This window comes from Microcaecilia unicolor, chromosome 6 (genome assembly GCF_901765095.1).
Source record: "Microcaecilia unicolor chromosome 6, aMicUni1.1, whole genome shotgun sequence".
NCBI classification, from domain to species: domain Eukaryota; kingdom Metazoa; phylum Chordata; class Amphibia; order Gymnophiona; family Siphonopidae; genus Microcaecilia; species Microcaecilia unicolor.
In genome coordinates, this window is record NC_044036.1 from 305,097,495 (window position 1) to 305,112,106 (window position 14,612).

Sequence of the window (14,612 nt, forward strand, 5' to 3'; positions counted from 1 at the left end):
CCGAAAACTGCTGAAGACTTACCTCTTCAAACAAGCCTATCCAAATGACAACATAATTCCACACCACTAGTATTACCCACACTCCAACCCCTTCCCCACATCTCTTATTATTGTCCTACTCTATGTAATTATGTAATCTTTGTGACACTTTGTTCCATACTTTGTATCATACTCTATGTAATTATCCTGCTTATAATCGAAATAGAAAAACGCCTATATTGTGACCCAAATCGGGAGATAGATGTTTATCTCACAAAAACGAATAAAGCGGTATAATCGAAAGCCGAATTTGGACGTTTTCAACTGCACTCTGTCGCGGATGCGGACAAAGTTGATGGGGGCGTGTCGAAGGCGTGGTGAAGGCGGAACTGGGGCGTGGTTATCGGTCAATCAGAGATGGGCGCCTTTCGCCAATAATGGAAAAAATATGCGTTTGTAGCGAGAATTTAGGGCACTTTTCCTGGACCCTGTTTTTCCACGAATAAGGCCCCAAGAAGTGCCCTAAATGACCAGATGACCACTGGAGGGAATCGGGGATGACCTCCCCTGACTCCCCCAGTGGTCACAAACCCCCTCCCACCACAAAATATGCCGTTTCACAACTGTTTATTTTCACCCTCAAATGTCATACCCACCTCCCTGGCAGCAGTATGCAGGTCACTGGAGCAGTTATTAGGGGGTGCAGTGGACTTCAGGCAGGTGGACCTAGGCCCATCCCCCCCCACCTGTTACACTTGTGCTGGTAAATGGGAGCCCTCCAAACCGCCCCCCAAACCCACTGTACCCACATGTAGGTGCCCCCCTTCACTCCTTAGGGCTATAGTAATGGTGTAGACTTGTGGGCAGTGGGTTTTGAGGGGGATTTGGGGGGCTCAACACACAAGGGAAGGGTGCTATGCACCTGGGAGCTCTTTTACCTTTTTTTTTGTTTTTGTAGAAGTGCCCCCTAGGGTGCCCGGTTGGTGTCCTGGCATGTGAGGGGGACCAGTGCACTACGAATCCTGGCCCCTCCCACGAATAAATGTCTTGGAGTTATTCGTTTTTGAGCTGGGCGCTTTCATTTTCCATTATCGCTGAAAAACAAAAACGCCCAGCTCACAAATTGTCGAATAAAACATGGACGTCTATATTTTGCGAAAATACAGTTCGGTCCGCCCCTTCACGGACCCGTTCTCGGAGATAAACGCCCATGGAGATAGACGTTTCCATTCGATTATGCCCCTTCACGTCATCTCTGTGATACTTTGTACCATACTTTGTAAGCTGCACTGAACCTACTCTATGTAATTGTCATCTCTGTGATACATTGTTTCCATATCTGTACTATCTCCGTGATACTTTGTACCATACTCTGTAAGCCGCACTGAACCTGCTATCGAGCGGGAAAGAGCGGGGTATAAATGCCATAAATAAATAAATAAATAGTTCCGTCTCGAGCATGTGCCATTTCCGGCGTGCCAGAAAAATCTTTTTTATAGCGCAGCGCTAACCTGGCGGTAATTGGGCATCACCATGCACTGCCTGGTTATCACCGGGTTACCACCGGAGCCCTTACTGCCACCTCCCTGCCGCCTGGCCACGTGATAAGAGTTATCTTGCCGTATGGCTATTTTTTTGGGGGGGGGGGGCTTTTTACCCTGTATATTATGAACCATTCTCTACACTTTGGTTCAGGGTATGAAAAAGGCAGTAGAACTGACAGGCCATAGTCTGAAGTGACACTAACTTGAACTCCAGCAATGGAAAGAGTTGAGACTCCCTTGCGGTGATGAGAATGAGGAAGGGGGGTTGTAGGTGCAAGGCCTGCAAGTATAGATTAGCGTTCTGTGGCAACCTGGTGGTGCAGGTGTTTCGGAGAAATGCAGAACTGGGACATTCACCTGAAAGATGACTGTGCTTACTAGGAACAATAAAGCTAATTTACACTTTCTCAGAAATAATAACCACATATTAGCCTAGCCAATTAGTAAAACCCACTATATTATACTATCCAATAGGTATTAACCACTGCATTATAATATGTATTAACTGTTACCTGTAAAAAAAACTGCAAATACCAGATCTTACATAAGTACATACATAAGTATTGCCATACTGGGAAAGACCAAAGGCCCATCAAGCCCAGCATCCTGTTTCCAACAGTGGCCAATCCAGGTCACAAATACCTGGCAAGATCCCAAAAATGTACAAAACATTTTATACTGCTTATCCCAGAAATAGTGGATTTTCCCCAGTCCATTTAATAACGGTCTATGGACATTTCCTTTAGGAAGCTGTCCAAACCTTTTTTAAACTCCGCTAAGCTAACCACCTTTACCACATTCTCTGGCAACGAATTCCAGAGTTTAATTACACGTTGAGTGAAGAAAAAATGTGTCCGATTCGTTTTAAATTTACTACATTGTAGCTTTATCGCATGCCCCCTAGTCTTAGTATTTTTGGAAAGCGTGAACAGACACTTCACATCTACCCATTCAACTCCACTCATTATTTTATAGACCTCTATCATATCTCCCCTCAGCCGCCTTTTCTCCAAACTGAAGAGCCCTAGCCGCTTTAGCCTTTCCTCATAGGGAAGTCGTCCCATCCTCTTGATCATTTTTGTTGCCCTTCTCTGCACCTTTTCTAATTCCACTATATCTGGGGGAGTCTCAGATGCAAGCATCACGGTTGTGTTGTGGCTCTGTGACCCCCCCCCCCCATAAGAAATTAAAATTTGTAATTGTAACTTTCTCTTGGTGAGTAATAAAATCTCTAACTTCACTTTCTCATATGTGTGGCCTTGTATTTTATCTCTCTAAAACTGTTATATTATATTTGATAGTTTAGAGAGGTGGTAAAAATACTAAACACCACTGGTCTTTCAGCACTCCACAATACTGAGTAGTGGATATTTGGGACACTGGAGTGTAAGTGGAAGGACAGTGCTATTCCTAGAGTGGTAAGGGGAAGCCCATTATTAACAACCCGCTGCGGTAAAAAGGGCCCTGGTGTGCAAGAAAAAAGTCCCTCACGGCTATGGCAGGGCCCTTAGTAAAAGGACCCCTGAGTGAACTGTGTGCTCATGATATCTTTTTCTGTGCATGAAAAAAAAATTATAATGCAAAATAGTTCCCAATATTCACCAATACACATGCCTTCCAAATTACTAGAATGAAGCCTTGACTAAGCCCTCCTGACCTCTTTTAGGTACACTTAAGTGTGCTTTGTGGTGAGAATTATGCACATGATGTCAGAAACTACAGTATCCAACTGGGCATGTTGAATATAGCGTTTGTGATAACACCACAGTGAGCAAAACTCCCAGGAATTTTCAGGGAGCAACTGAAAGAATTTAAAAAAATATCAATTTAAAACAGAAATCTTTTAGTTCATTTGGGATATAAAGTATTACTACATACAATATAATGGAAAAAAAAGCATTAGTGTAAAGAAACAGTCAACCCGTGCTTACAAAAGTCCCTCAGTCTTCCATTGCCATTAAACAGAAAAATAAGATAGCATTTCTCTTTTTAACCAGCTTTTGTAATTAAAGCCCTGCCATCCCTCTCCATTGTGGAGCTGAGATTTAAGAACGATGGGGACAGAGGGGAGAAATAGATAATTTGCACGCTTTTTTGGGTCCCAACGCTTCAGTGAGAGCCAGATACTTTATTTTGTAAAACAATTTCAAACCATGCAACTGAGTCCATTGATTTAGCCACAAAATCAAATTTTACAGGGAACTATTCTTTGGATGGGGTTTTCTCCCCACCCTCAAAAGCAAACTTGTTACACTGCATGCCTTTTCAGACTGGGAGACCATGGTGGAATTCCTGTGTTTGGCAGTGTTGCTGATGTAAATGGGTTGCACACAGGTCAAAGGTCTCCTAGGCCTCTACATCTGCAGCTTTGTACAGGCCTCACCTCCAAAAGCCTCAAAGTGTGTAGCCAGGCACAGCCTAATGTGTATTAGCAAGACAAAAGCCCAAGGAGGAGGAGAGAAGGGATGAGCTTTAATTTACTGAAGATTTATTAGGCCTCATGAAATCAGGCTGAGCCGCCTATTTTCTCTATCATTTAGCCACATCTAAAGGGGGCGGCTTTGTTGGGGGAGATGGTCATTTAGAATTATCCAGCAACAAATCTCATTGGAGTAAAGAGGATACGGGCAGGAGCAGGGCGCTCAGAAAAGTTCAGACTCTGTACACAGAGCCTCAGATCTGGAAATGTGGGAACCAGAGGGTGTGTGTGTGTGTGGTGGGGGGGAGGTGTCCATTCAGGCCACATCCAGCCCTTCCTTCTGCCTTTACTGAGAGGAATGCTGGCTGATGCAAAACAACAATCCAGCTCATTTATTTCTTTATATAATTCAGGTGGCATTTAAAACAAACCCACTGACAGTCCGCTTTCTCTGCTTTATTCGTTTTAAGGTATTGTTGTGAATGTTTTGAAAGCTCCTCCTGTACTGCCACATCCACTGCTTAAGAATCCAGGTAAATTTGGGGGTGAATACGGTACTGATTTTTCTTTATGCAGACATCATTTGAGTGGTTTATTACTGGAAAAAAATTTGATGCATGAGCACTGGGAATGAAGACATTACAGAGTGTGACTATAATAAAAAGTGTACACCTTTAATTATAAGAAATGGGCACATATGCTTCCAATATAACACAGAATAGCCATGTTTACTTAGTGACTTTTTACATAGCATGAGAAAAAAGCCACCCAGTTCATTCTATCTTCCGCTTTACCAGGTTATTCCAACTCTTCCCTCTAAGCAGCGCAGGAGTCCTCCAACCGCATTGCTGCCAGTGTGTTGGGGGAGGGGGGTCCTTCAAAATTGCGTTTTCAGACACTATGGACATGCAGGTTCCCTGGAGTCCTGTACAGCTTGTTGCTCCTCACTATTGAAAATATGATAGTAAAACAGCACCCCCTAGTGGCAGGACTATAGCTGGAGGACTCCTGCTCAGCTTAGAGGGGAACAGTGGTAATTCCTGTGCATCCTGCTAACCATATATCCCAGCTGCCATCCATATAGAATAGCAGGATATATATCACTCAAGATGGTCTTGGTCCTTTTTTCTCCATTGTACTCCACCTTCCTTAACATCAGAGCCAGTACAAGGGTAATGGCTGCACTATGCTGCCCATCTCACTGACCCTTGCCCCAACTCCCTCCACATGACCTCAACTTATTCATGGCCATTTTGCCTCCTCTTTACGGTCAGCTCTGCAAGAATGTTCAAAACATGATTGGGGAAGAGTGGATTCATTAAATATAATAAACAAATACCAAACACATGGTCTTGGTACTAGCACTTCCTAATGCTGAGCTTGCATGGCATGAGATCAGTGCAGGGCTGGTTCAATCATTAGTCACCTAGGGCAGCAGTTTCCGAGGGCTGGCGAAGAGATGCAGCAGTCAAAGCGAAGCAATAGATCCTGCTGCTTGCTGCTAGATACTACAAATGGGCTATGGCAACCCTACACCCAGACAGTGCTTTGCACAAGAATAACTGCCTAAGAACATAACTAGAATTAATACATGTTAACTGGTTAACATGCACCAGTTAAGAAGGCCTTAAGGGGGGAAGTTAGTCACGTGGGCTGCCATTAAAACATATTATTTTACTGTTAACCCCAGTTATTAGTAACTAGGTCTCATTGCACAAAATGGGACCTGTGTTAAAACAGAACAATTTGTGGTAAAATAACACATCTTAATGTGGCCTATGTTGATAACTTTCCCTCTTAGTGTGAAGAGTTTCAGCTGATATTGTGATGTCAAAATGCCTCATTCCACCAATGCCTAACAGCCAACTTCATCAGTGATGTCACAATGGCTTGATTGTCCTACGCATGGCTCAGTTTTATTACATATAGCAGTGATTTTTATTTCTAAAGACATTTCTTTTTTTATTTAATTAAAGGGTAGAGGAGTTATCGACATGGGCTACCCTTAAGACATGTCATTTTACTGTTAACCCCAGTTATCAGTGACTAGGTCTCATTGCATAAAATGAGACCTGAGCTAAAATAGCATAAGTTAGTGGTAAAATAACACGTTAACAGTAACCCACATTGATAACTACGCCCCTAATCGTATCATTGCTGAAATGACTGTCCCAAGCAGAAAGTACAGCTTTTCAGCCAAACCCTGGTCTCCACTAACCTTTTCTGACTAATGCAAATTAATCCTAAATTGTGTTGCTTGTAATTGCTTAAAGTAGCAAACTTTCCTTCTCTCCCATTTAGAATAATTGTCCAAATTAAACACTTTGCCTACCCTCTGAGGGCCTGCTGCAATCTTTTTCCTTGTGGTTTTACAATATTAATAAGACGTATTTCTTCTGCATTCAAGGGAAATAAAAAGTACATTTGCAGAACAAAGCTGACAATAATGTATTCTTCTGACACACAGAAAAATCACCCAGCCTTTGTCTTCATGCATTAGTCTGAGCTGAAAAGCTTTCTATGTCAGTGCTGAAGAAAAATATAAATTATATTCCATCCAGATGTAAAGGAGGAACCTGCATTTATATAGATCTGGAGATCCAAGTTTCAGTCCCACTTGTGCACTCACATGTGACCTGGAATCAGTCACGTGAGGGATCTGCTTACTAAGCTGCATTAGGTATTTAATGCAGATTTTAACACACACTAAAAAATCCTTACTGGACCGCAAAAATCACCACCATGTATTAAGTCTCAAGTTAAACACCTAGTAAGCATTCAATAAAAGGGCCCCTCCATTTAGGCACCACAAGGCCGTGAAGTGAGAGCATATTCTATAATGAAATCTAGTTACCTAGACAGTGGCGTTCCTAGGGGGGCTGACACCCAGTGCGGATCGCCGATGCGTTCCGCCCCCCCCCCCGGGTGCAGCGCCCCCCCCCCCCGGAACAGCGTGACGCCCCCCCCCCCCGGCGAAAGAGCCCCCTATCCCCCGGTGAAAGAACCCCCCCCGGGTGTCGCGCGCCTGCCGGCTCTTCGTTTTCATTCTCCCTCTGCCCCGGAACAGGAAGTAACCTGTTCCAGGGCAAAGGGAGCATGAAAACGAAGAGCCGACAGGCGTGCGGCACCCCCCCAGCGGCGTGCACCCGGGGCGGACCGCCCCCCCTTGGTACGCCACTGTACCTAGATTCCATTATAGAATACTAGCGTAACCCAGTATAGAATAAGGAGGAGGGCCGAAGTGCATAACATGGCATCGTGCACCCATGCACCCATGCCTCAGCTGTGAGGGGGGGGGGGAGCTGCGATAGTTGGGGAGCCATAGTGACTGGAAGGGAGTTTTCGCGCCATGAGGGGCTCCCTGCAGGGAAGAAAGGTCTGGAGCTATGGGCTTAAAGCCCACAGAGTTACAGTGCACTCCCTCTTTCTTCCCTGAGGACACGAACAGGAGCAACCTACCCTCCCACCCACCCCTTGATCTATTTATAGTTTATATTATATTATATTATGCATGTCGCAGCTTGGAGGGTGGGAATACCCAAGCCTGAGTGATTGGAGGAGCACTAATTCATCAAGATACGGTTTGGTGCAGATGGGTTCACTGCACATGGGTTGGATGCAGTGGCGTAGCTACGTAGGGCCTGGGGGGCCTGGGCCCCCATAGATTTGGCCCTGGACCCCCCTGTCACCGACCCTCTCGACCCCCCCTCCTGCTGTCACCTGCGTTTGCTGGCGGGGGACCCCAAGCCCCGCCAGCCGAGATCCTCTTCTTTCCGCAAAAGGCTTCCTTCTGTTTCTGATGTCCTGCAAGTAACCCAGAATCAATGACCTGTTGAGTAACGAGAAGAACTTCAAATGGGATCAGAAAAGAGATTAGGTGCCGATGTTCTTTGACTAAAAGCAGAGTAATATGATTTTTTTTTTTTTTAGCTCTGAAAACCAGTTTCACCAATGCGTTGTAAATTGACAGTAACCTTCTGATATGGGAACATTTTGAGCCCTGAAGTAAAGAGTTACAATAGTCTAAACACAAAAGTACGAAGGCATGACAGTAATAATAATAAAAATATGCATTGTATATTATTGATTGGGATTTATACTATATAACCCAGATATTTAAAATACAACATTACTTCTGCTCACCATACGTTATGTTTTACTGCTTATAAAATAAAGAGTCTCTGGTTACCACAAACTAGCTTCTTTTTCTTCTTTACATGCAGTATCATCGCCCCTTCCTCTGACCCCCTCCCCCATCCTCTCCTGTTTTTACCTCAAAAGAATTACACTGGGGTTCAAGAGGCCGACTGCCTGCTTCTATTTACACCATCCTAATTCTTCTGGCCAGGGATTATTTGCAATGCAAATGACAGGATGCCAGGAAAAACCAATACACTTAAGTCACTAGTACATCTGAACAAGCAAGTCACTCTCACAGAGAGGAAGCTTCTGGCGGAGGAATAGTTGAGAGGGCCACTAGACCAGAGAATGGCAAAGTACTCATGGTCCAAGAGAGCTTTTTATCCTATATAGTCTAAACCAAACAAGTCCCTGTAAAGGGCTGCCTGGACAAGAGCTTTATTTAAACACCCACAGGAAGCGACTAGACGCCCTTCCTAGCTTCTGCCTTCAGCTAGCCCCTCTTATGGACAGCCCTTCTATAAATTCTCTTTTAAAGCAGTGGTACATTAACATCACTTTTTAAATTTCCGTCAGCATCTATAGAAATCAAACAAAATAAAATGTGGAAAATAAAATAAGATGATACCTTTTTTATTGGACATAACTTAATACATTTCTTGATTAGCTTTCGAAGGTTGCCCTCCTTCGTCAGATCGGAAATAATTAAATGTGCTAGCTGACAGTATATATAAGTGAAGCTTCCAAGCCTTTCATTGACAGTCTAACAGGGTGGGTGGGAGGTATGCATGGGGACATCAAAGCATTCAATTGATAGTGTAACAGGATCAGAATCTAAAAATTAGCAAAATTATCCAGGGCCATTTCACAGCATTTGTGTGGCTGTATGTAGCAGTTGTACATCTCACATTATTATTCTTCTAGGCCTGTCCAGCTAACCTAATACAGTGATACAGCTGTTTGGAGTGAATGAATGTCCTTGAGATGCACATCTGTAATAATGTGACTTGAGATAAACAATAGGTTGCATGATGCTTGAGCCAGATCCTCATGTGCTTGGAGTAAAGTACAGGAGGTCAGGAGAATTTGATTTCTTTTACTTCTATTATAGCTAGCAGGGATGGGCAGCTCCAAAATTTTTGTTTCATTTCAGTTCCTGTGTTATTTGCAGCAATGTCCTTAAGAGTTTGCAGTGTTCCTCGATAGTTATGCACATGCATGCCAGCGGCGTAGCTAGTCGGCCGATTTAGGGTGGTCCTGAAAGTAAACTGGGTAAGCTCAAATTTTCTTCTTTGCCACCTCCTCCCTGGTACGGCCCTCCCATTCAAAGAAATATCTGAACTGGTGGGGATCTACAAGTCCCACCAGCCGAAGACCTCCTCCTCACTGAACAAACTCTTACAACTTGGACTGCCGGGAATAATGTCTCTGTGCTGCCGCTGCCATCACGGTCCTCTACACATGCTCAGTTTTGTGCATGTGCGGTAACTGAGCAGGCGCACGGGGGTGGGTCCTTGTGCTGAGCAGCCCACCCAGGCCCACCTATGGCTTCGCACCGATGCACACTCTTTGCAGACAGTGCGCATTATTTGGAAATAGGGCACACTATTATCAGTTGACAAAAAAACACGAAATGTTACGGGGTTTTTTTCTATGCTCATTTTCATTTATTAACAACGTGCAACAACAAGGGATATGTCGTTCACATTTCTAATGTCATTGCAAATGATAGCCCACCCCTAATCACTAGTGTGATTTTGAGCAAGTCACACAGCCTCTCACTGTAGTTGTACAGTGTTTCGGTAGCCAAAATGGCTCAGGAGAGCTTTGTTTTTGTGCTTGTTTTGATAGACATTACAGCAGCCAAGAGTTCTCAAGCAATTTGTGGAAACCTGTGTCAGATGTTGTGACAGTTTCTGGATAGTGAAAAGATACTTGTTTCTGCTGACTGGTTATTCACCTGCTTCCATTACTCAGTGCCACTTGTCACGGGGGGGGGAGGTCCTTTTAGTAAGCCACATAAGGCTCTACACGCACCCAAAGTGCGCCAAAATGGAGTTACCGCCTGGCTACCGCGTGGCTCTTGCAGTAATTTCATTTTTGGCGCACAGTCGATACACGCTGCCAAAAAAATCCTTTTTATTTTCGGACACACGCCAAGTAGCATTTGACACACGTAGGTCATTCCCGCCCGGTTACCGCGTGAGACTTTACTGCTAGGGCAATGGCTGGCGGTAAAGTCTCAGACCCAAAATGGATGCGCGGCAATTTTCATTTTGCCGCACGTCCATTTTCGGCAAAATTTTTAAAAGGCCATTTTTTTGCAGGTGCCCTGAAAAATGATTCTGTGTGTGCCCGAAACACGCGCCTACACTACCGCAGGCCATTTTTCAGCGCCCCTTAGTAAAAGGACCCTAGATTGTTTTGTCCTTCAGCTTTTTTTCAGGTGGCAAACTCACTCATCTCTAACTCTCTTTATAGACTAGAACTGAGCTGAATCCATTAGCACTGCTGTTGCACCAAAGATGGTGACTGTAGGAGCAGCCGCCTTCTCACAGTACTTACCAGCAGTGTATCCAGACCTGACATTTTGGGTGGACCCAAAGTTGTCTTTGGTGGGCATTATGCATCTTCCTCCCTCCTCTTCACCTCTCCCACATGTCTGGCATCTCTGTTACCCCCTCCTCCCTCCCGCAGGTATGGCATCTCTTCCTCCCCACCCTTCCTGCAGGTCCAGCATTTCCCCCTCATCTTCCAAACTCTCATGTCTTTCCTGGCAGCAATGAGCATTAGTGGTAAGCATTTTCTCATGCATTAAGCAGGTGTTAGAGCTTAACAGCCTTTAGCAAAAGGGGCCTCTAAGAGGGTACTTTATAAATACAAGTATAAAGGCATCTAGTTGTCTTTATAAAATACTAGTGTATGTGGTAGAATGTCCCTTAACTGTAGCAGCTGATATAAATGAAAATGTGTACTTTACATCCCTATGGGTTAAATTCAGTAAATGGTGTCCAAATTAGCGCTATTCTATAAATGGTGGTCCAAGTTTATTTATTTATTTGTTGCATTTGTATCCCACATTTTCCCACCTATTTGCAGGCTCAATGTGGCTTACATTGTTCCGTACTGGTGATCGCCAGTTCCGGAATGAGAAATACAAAGTGGTATAGCATTAGAGTTCATAAGTAACAGCATAGATTAAACAATCAAGAATAAAGACTTCATATCGTAGAGAAAGATAAAGTAGTATTGCATTAAAGTTCATTAGTAACAGAGTAATTTAAGCAGTCAGGAATAGAGAGTTCAGTTTTGTTCAGTTATGATAAGGGTTTTGTTATTTGGTAATTAGGATGGATCGTTGTGATATGCCTTTTTGAACAGGTTGGTTTTTAGTATTTTTTGGAATTTAGTTCTGTCTTGTATTGTTTTTGTGGCTTTTGGTAGAGCCTATGTAGGAGAAGCTGGATGCATATGTTGATTTATATTTTAGACCTTTGCAGCTGGGGTGATGGAGGTTCAGGAATTTATGTGCTGATCTCTTGGTGTTCCTGGTTGATAAGTCTATGAGAGGAAGTCCCGCCCAGCAGTTCATACTCGAAACTGCGAAATCGGGAAAGGAGCACTCCTTCGGTGAATCTGCGCTGCCCCAAGCAGGAATCTCCTGCGAAGAACCGAGTCAAACATCTACACCCAAGAGTGGTAGCGTCGTGGAGAACATCCTGGAAGAAGTTTGTGCCGCTCAGAAGATGGCGAAAAGATGACCTGAACCAGCACTGCAACTCCTACCCTTGGAGAAGCCAGCAAAGGTGACGTTGGAATCTCTATGGGGGGCAATGGAATCATTGCATAATATATGTCTTAACTTTGTTTCTAGCTCAAATGTTAGTGCGTCAAAGATAGAGTCTCTTCAGACTGAAATGGCCTCTCAAATTAATAACTTGAAACAATGTGAGGGCTCATTGTCTCATTTAAAAGAACAACAAAGTAAGTTACTCCTAAACGTGGATATGGTACATAGGAAGATCGAGAACTTGGAGAATGGGGCTAGAAGCTTAAATTTGAGGTTTTTGAATTTTCCTTTTGTTAAATATACCCCATTAAGAGACTTATTTCACAAATTTCTGAAAGAAGTGTTCAAATACTCTGAGGCTAACTTTCCCCCAGTACAAAAACTTTACTTATTGCCTATTCGAGATGCAAAGGAGAAAGATAATTTGCCTGCAGAAACTGCTGTGGAAAACTTGGATGTATTGGCTCTACTTGAGCAATCATGAGAAGAAGTTGAATTCAGATCTACCTTGTTGCTATCTTTTGTTTTTCTCACGGATAAAGAAGCTATTTTGAGACAATATCTACGGCAAACTTCCTCTGTAATATTTTTGGGGGAAAGAATTCAAATATTCCCAGATGTATCAAGATCCACACAGGATCGGAGGAAAAAATTTTTGCTGATGAGACAAGGGACGGTACAATTGGGGGCTAAGTTTCAGCTTAGATTTCCCTGTAAATGTGTGGTTTATTATGAAAATAAGACATATCATTTCTTTGACCCTATACAGCTTTGCTCCTTTTTTTGAATGCAAGGTTACCTAACCCACCATAGGATTCTACGGATAGACTATAATTTGTAAAGTGTAACAAATCCGACGCCTTTCTTGTATTTAAAATTACTATTCATTTGTTAAATATCCTTATCCTCTTGTAAGGTTTAAATCAGTCTCCCCACGCTTTGAGGACTACGAATAAATAATAGTTACCTATGGGGTCTATCCCTTTATCATGTATTATTTCTACTGAAGTTATATTGTGTTTGTTTCTTGACAAAGCTTTGCTTTGGATTGTAATTTAAATTGCATTAAAAAAAAAGTCTATAAGATTTGCTGTGTAGACCGGAGCCTCACCGTGGATGATTTTATGAATCAAAGTGCAGATCTTGAACTTGATTCGTTCTTTCAATGGCAGCCAGTGCAAGTTTTGTGAGAGCCTTTATAGAATAGCGCTTGGCACCGGGATCTGTGTCCAGTTTTGGACACAATGATTTACACCAACTGACCTGGTATAAAACCTCATACTTAAATTAGGCGCAAATCTACCATATTCTATAACACTGCGTGCAAATTCTAGGACTGCTCCAACCTGCTCATGCCCCCTTTTCATGCATCTTTATAGAATACCAACTAGGAAGATGCGTGCGTAAATGCTAATTGTTGCCAATTAGTGCCGATAATTGATTGATAGCGCCCAACTATTGGTACTAATTAGATTGTTATTCAATTAAATTGTGCACCCAAATTGGGTATATGCCCAAATTTGCACACGCAATTTTGAGCGCCATATATAGAATTTACTAGTACATGTGCAAAATAATATATTTCATAACCTACATGCCTATGTGCTAATTATGTCCACATTCTGCCCAAACTCTGTCTCCGTTCATACCCACCAACAAAGTTCATGCCATTATCTTATGATGCATCCTTTTACATCAGTTGGTATTTATAAGTCATTTATTTGCATATGTGACCACATATGCTCAAGAGTGATTCTATGAAATTACTTCCTAGGTGAAAAAGAGAAAAAACATTATACCCAATGGATAATATAACAAAATTAGAATCTGGTCACCATAGGCCTAACATTCAAAATGCAATTAAATGAGCTGGTTTATGTTTAAAGCAGTGACAAAACTTTACCAGACATTATCCACATACAAACACCTCCAATGATCCAATTATGTCTGTCTAGAAACAATGTACAATTTTCTCCCAGCCCCCACCCTCTCCCCCCTCCCCAAACCCCTCTCCCTCCCCCCTCCCCCAAGGATAAATGAGCTGGTTTATAAAAGACATGAGACTGCATCTTAGTTAAACATTAACATGAAAATTGAAGCTAAAACAGCCTCCTCCTATCTGGAAGACTTTAGGCTTTAGAAGCAAAAACTGTTGCTTTCATTTTGGTCTAGCCCTAGCTCTACTGCACATTACACCGAGAAACTGGCTTGGGAACAAATTCACTAGTTATGTTGCAGGCATCACTGGACAAGTTATAGCAAGCACAAAACTAACTCAGTTAAAAACAGGTGGTACTGAGAATGGTCTCACTTAGCTCAGTGCCAATTAGCGCTAACTGGGTAATTCTGGTGGGTAACTAGTTGACCTACAGGCTCATTTTCGAAAGTCATGGACGTCCAAAAAGTGACATAAATCGGCAATTGGACGTCCTTCTCACAGAGACGTCCAAATCAGTATAATCAAAACCCGATTTTGGACGTCTTTGTCAGAAATCCATCTCAAGGTCGCCCAAATTGGCATAATCGAAAGCCGATTTTGGGCGTCCTCAACTGCTTTCCATCGCTGGGATGACTAAAATTCACGGGGGCATGTCGGCACTGTACCGAAGTTGGGACTGGGGCGTGATTTAGAGATGGGCATCCTCGACCGATAATGGAAAAAAGAAGGGCGTCCCTGATGAGCATTTGGCCAACTTTACTTGGTCCATTTTTTTCACGACCAAGCCTCGAAAAGGTGCCC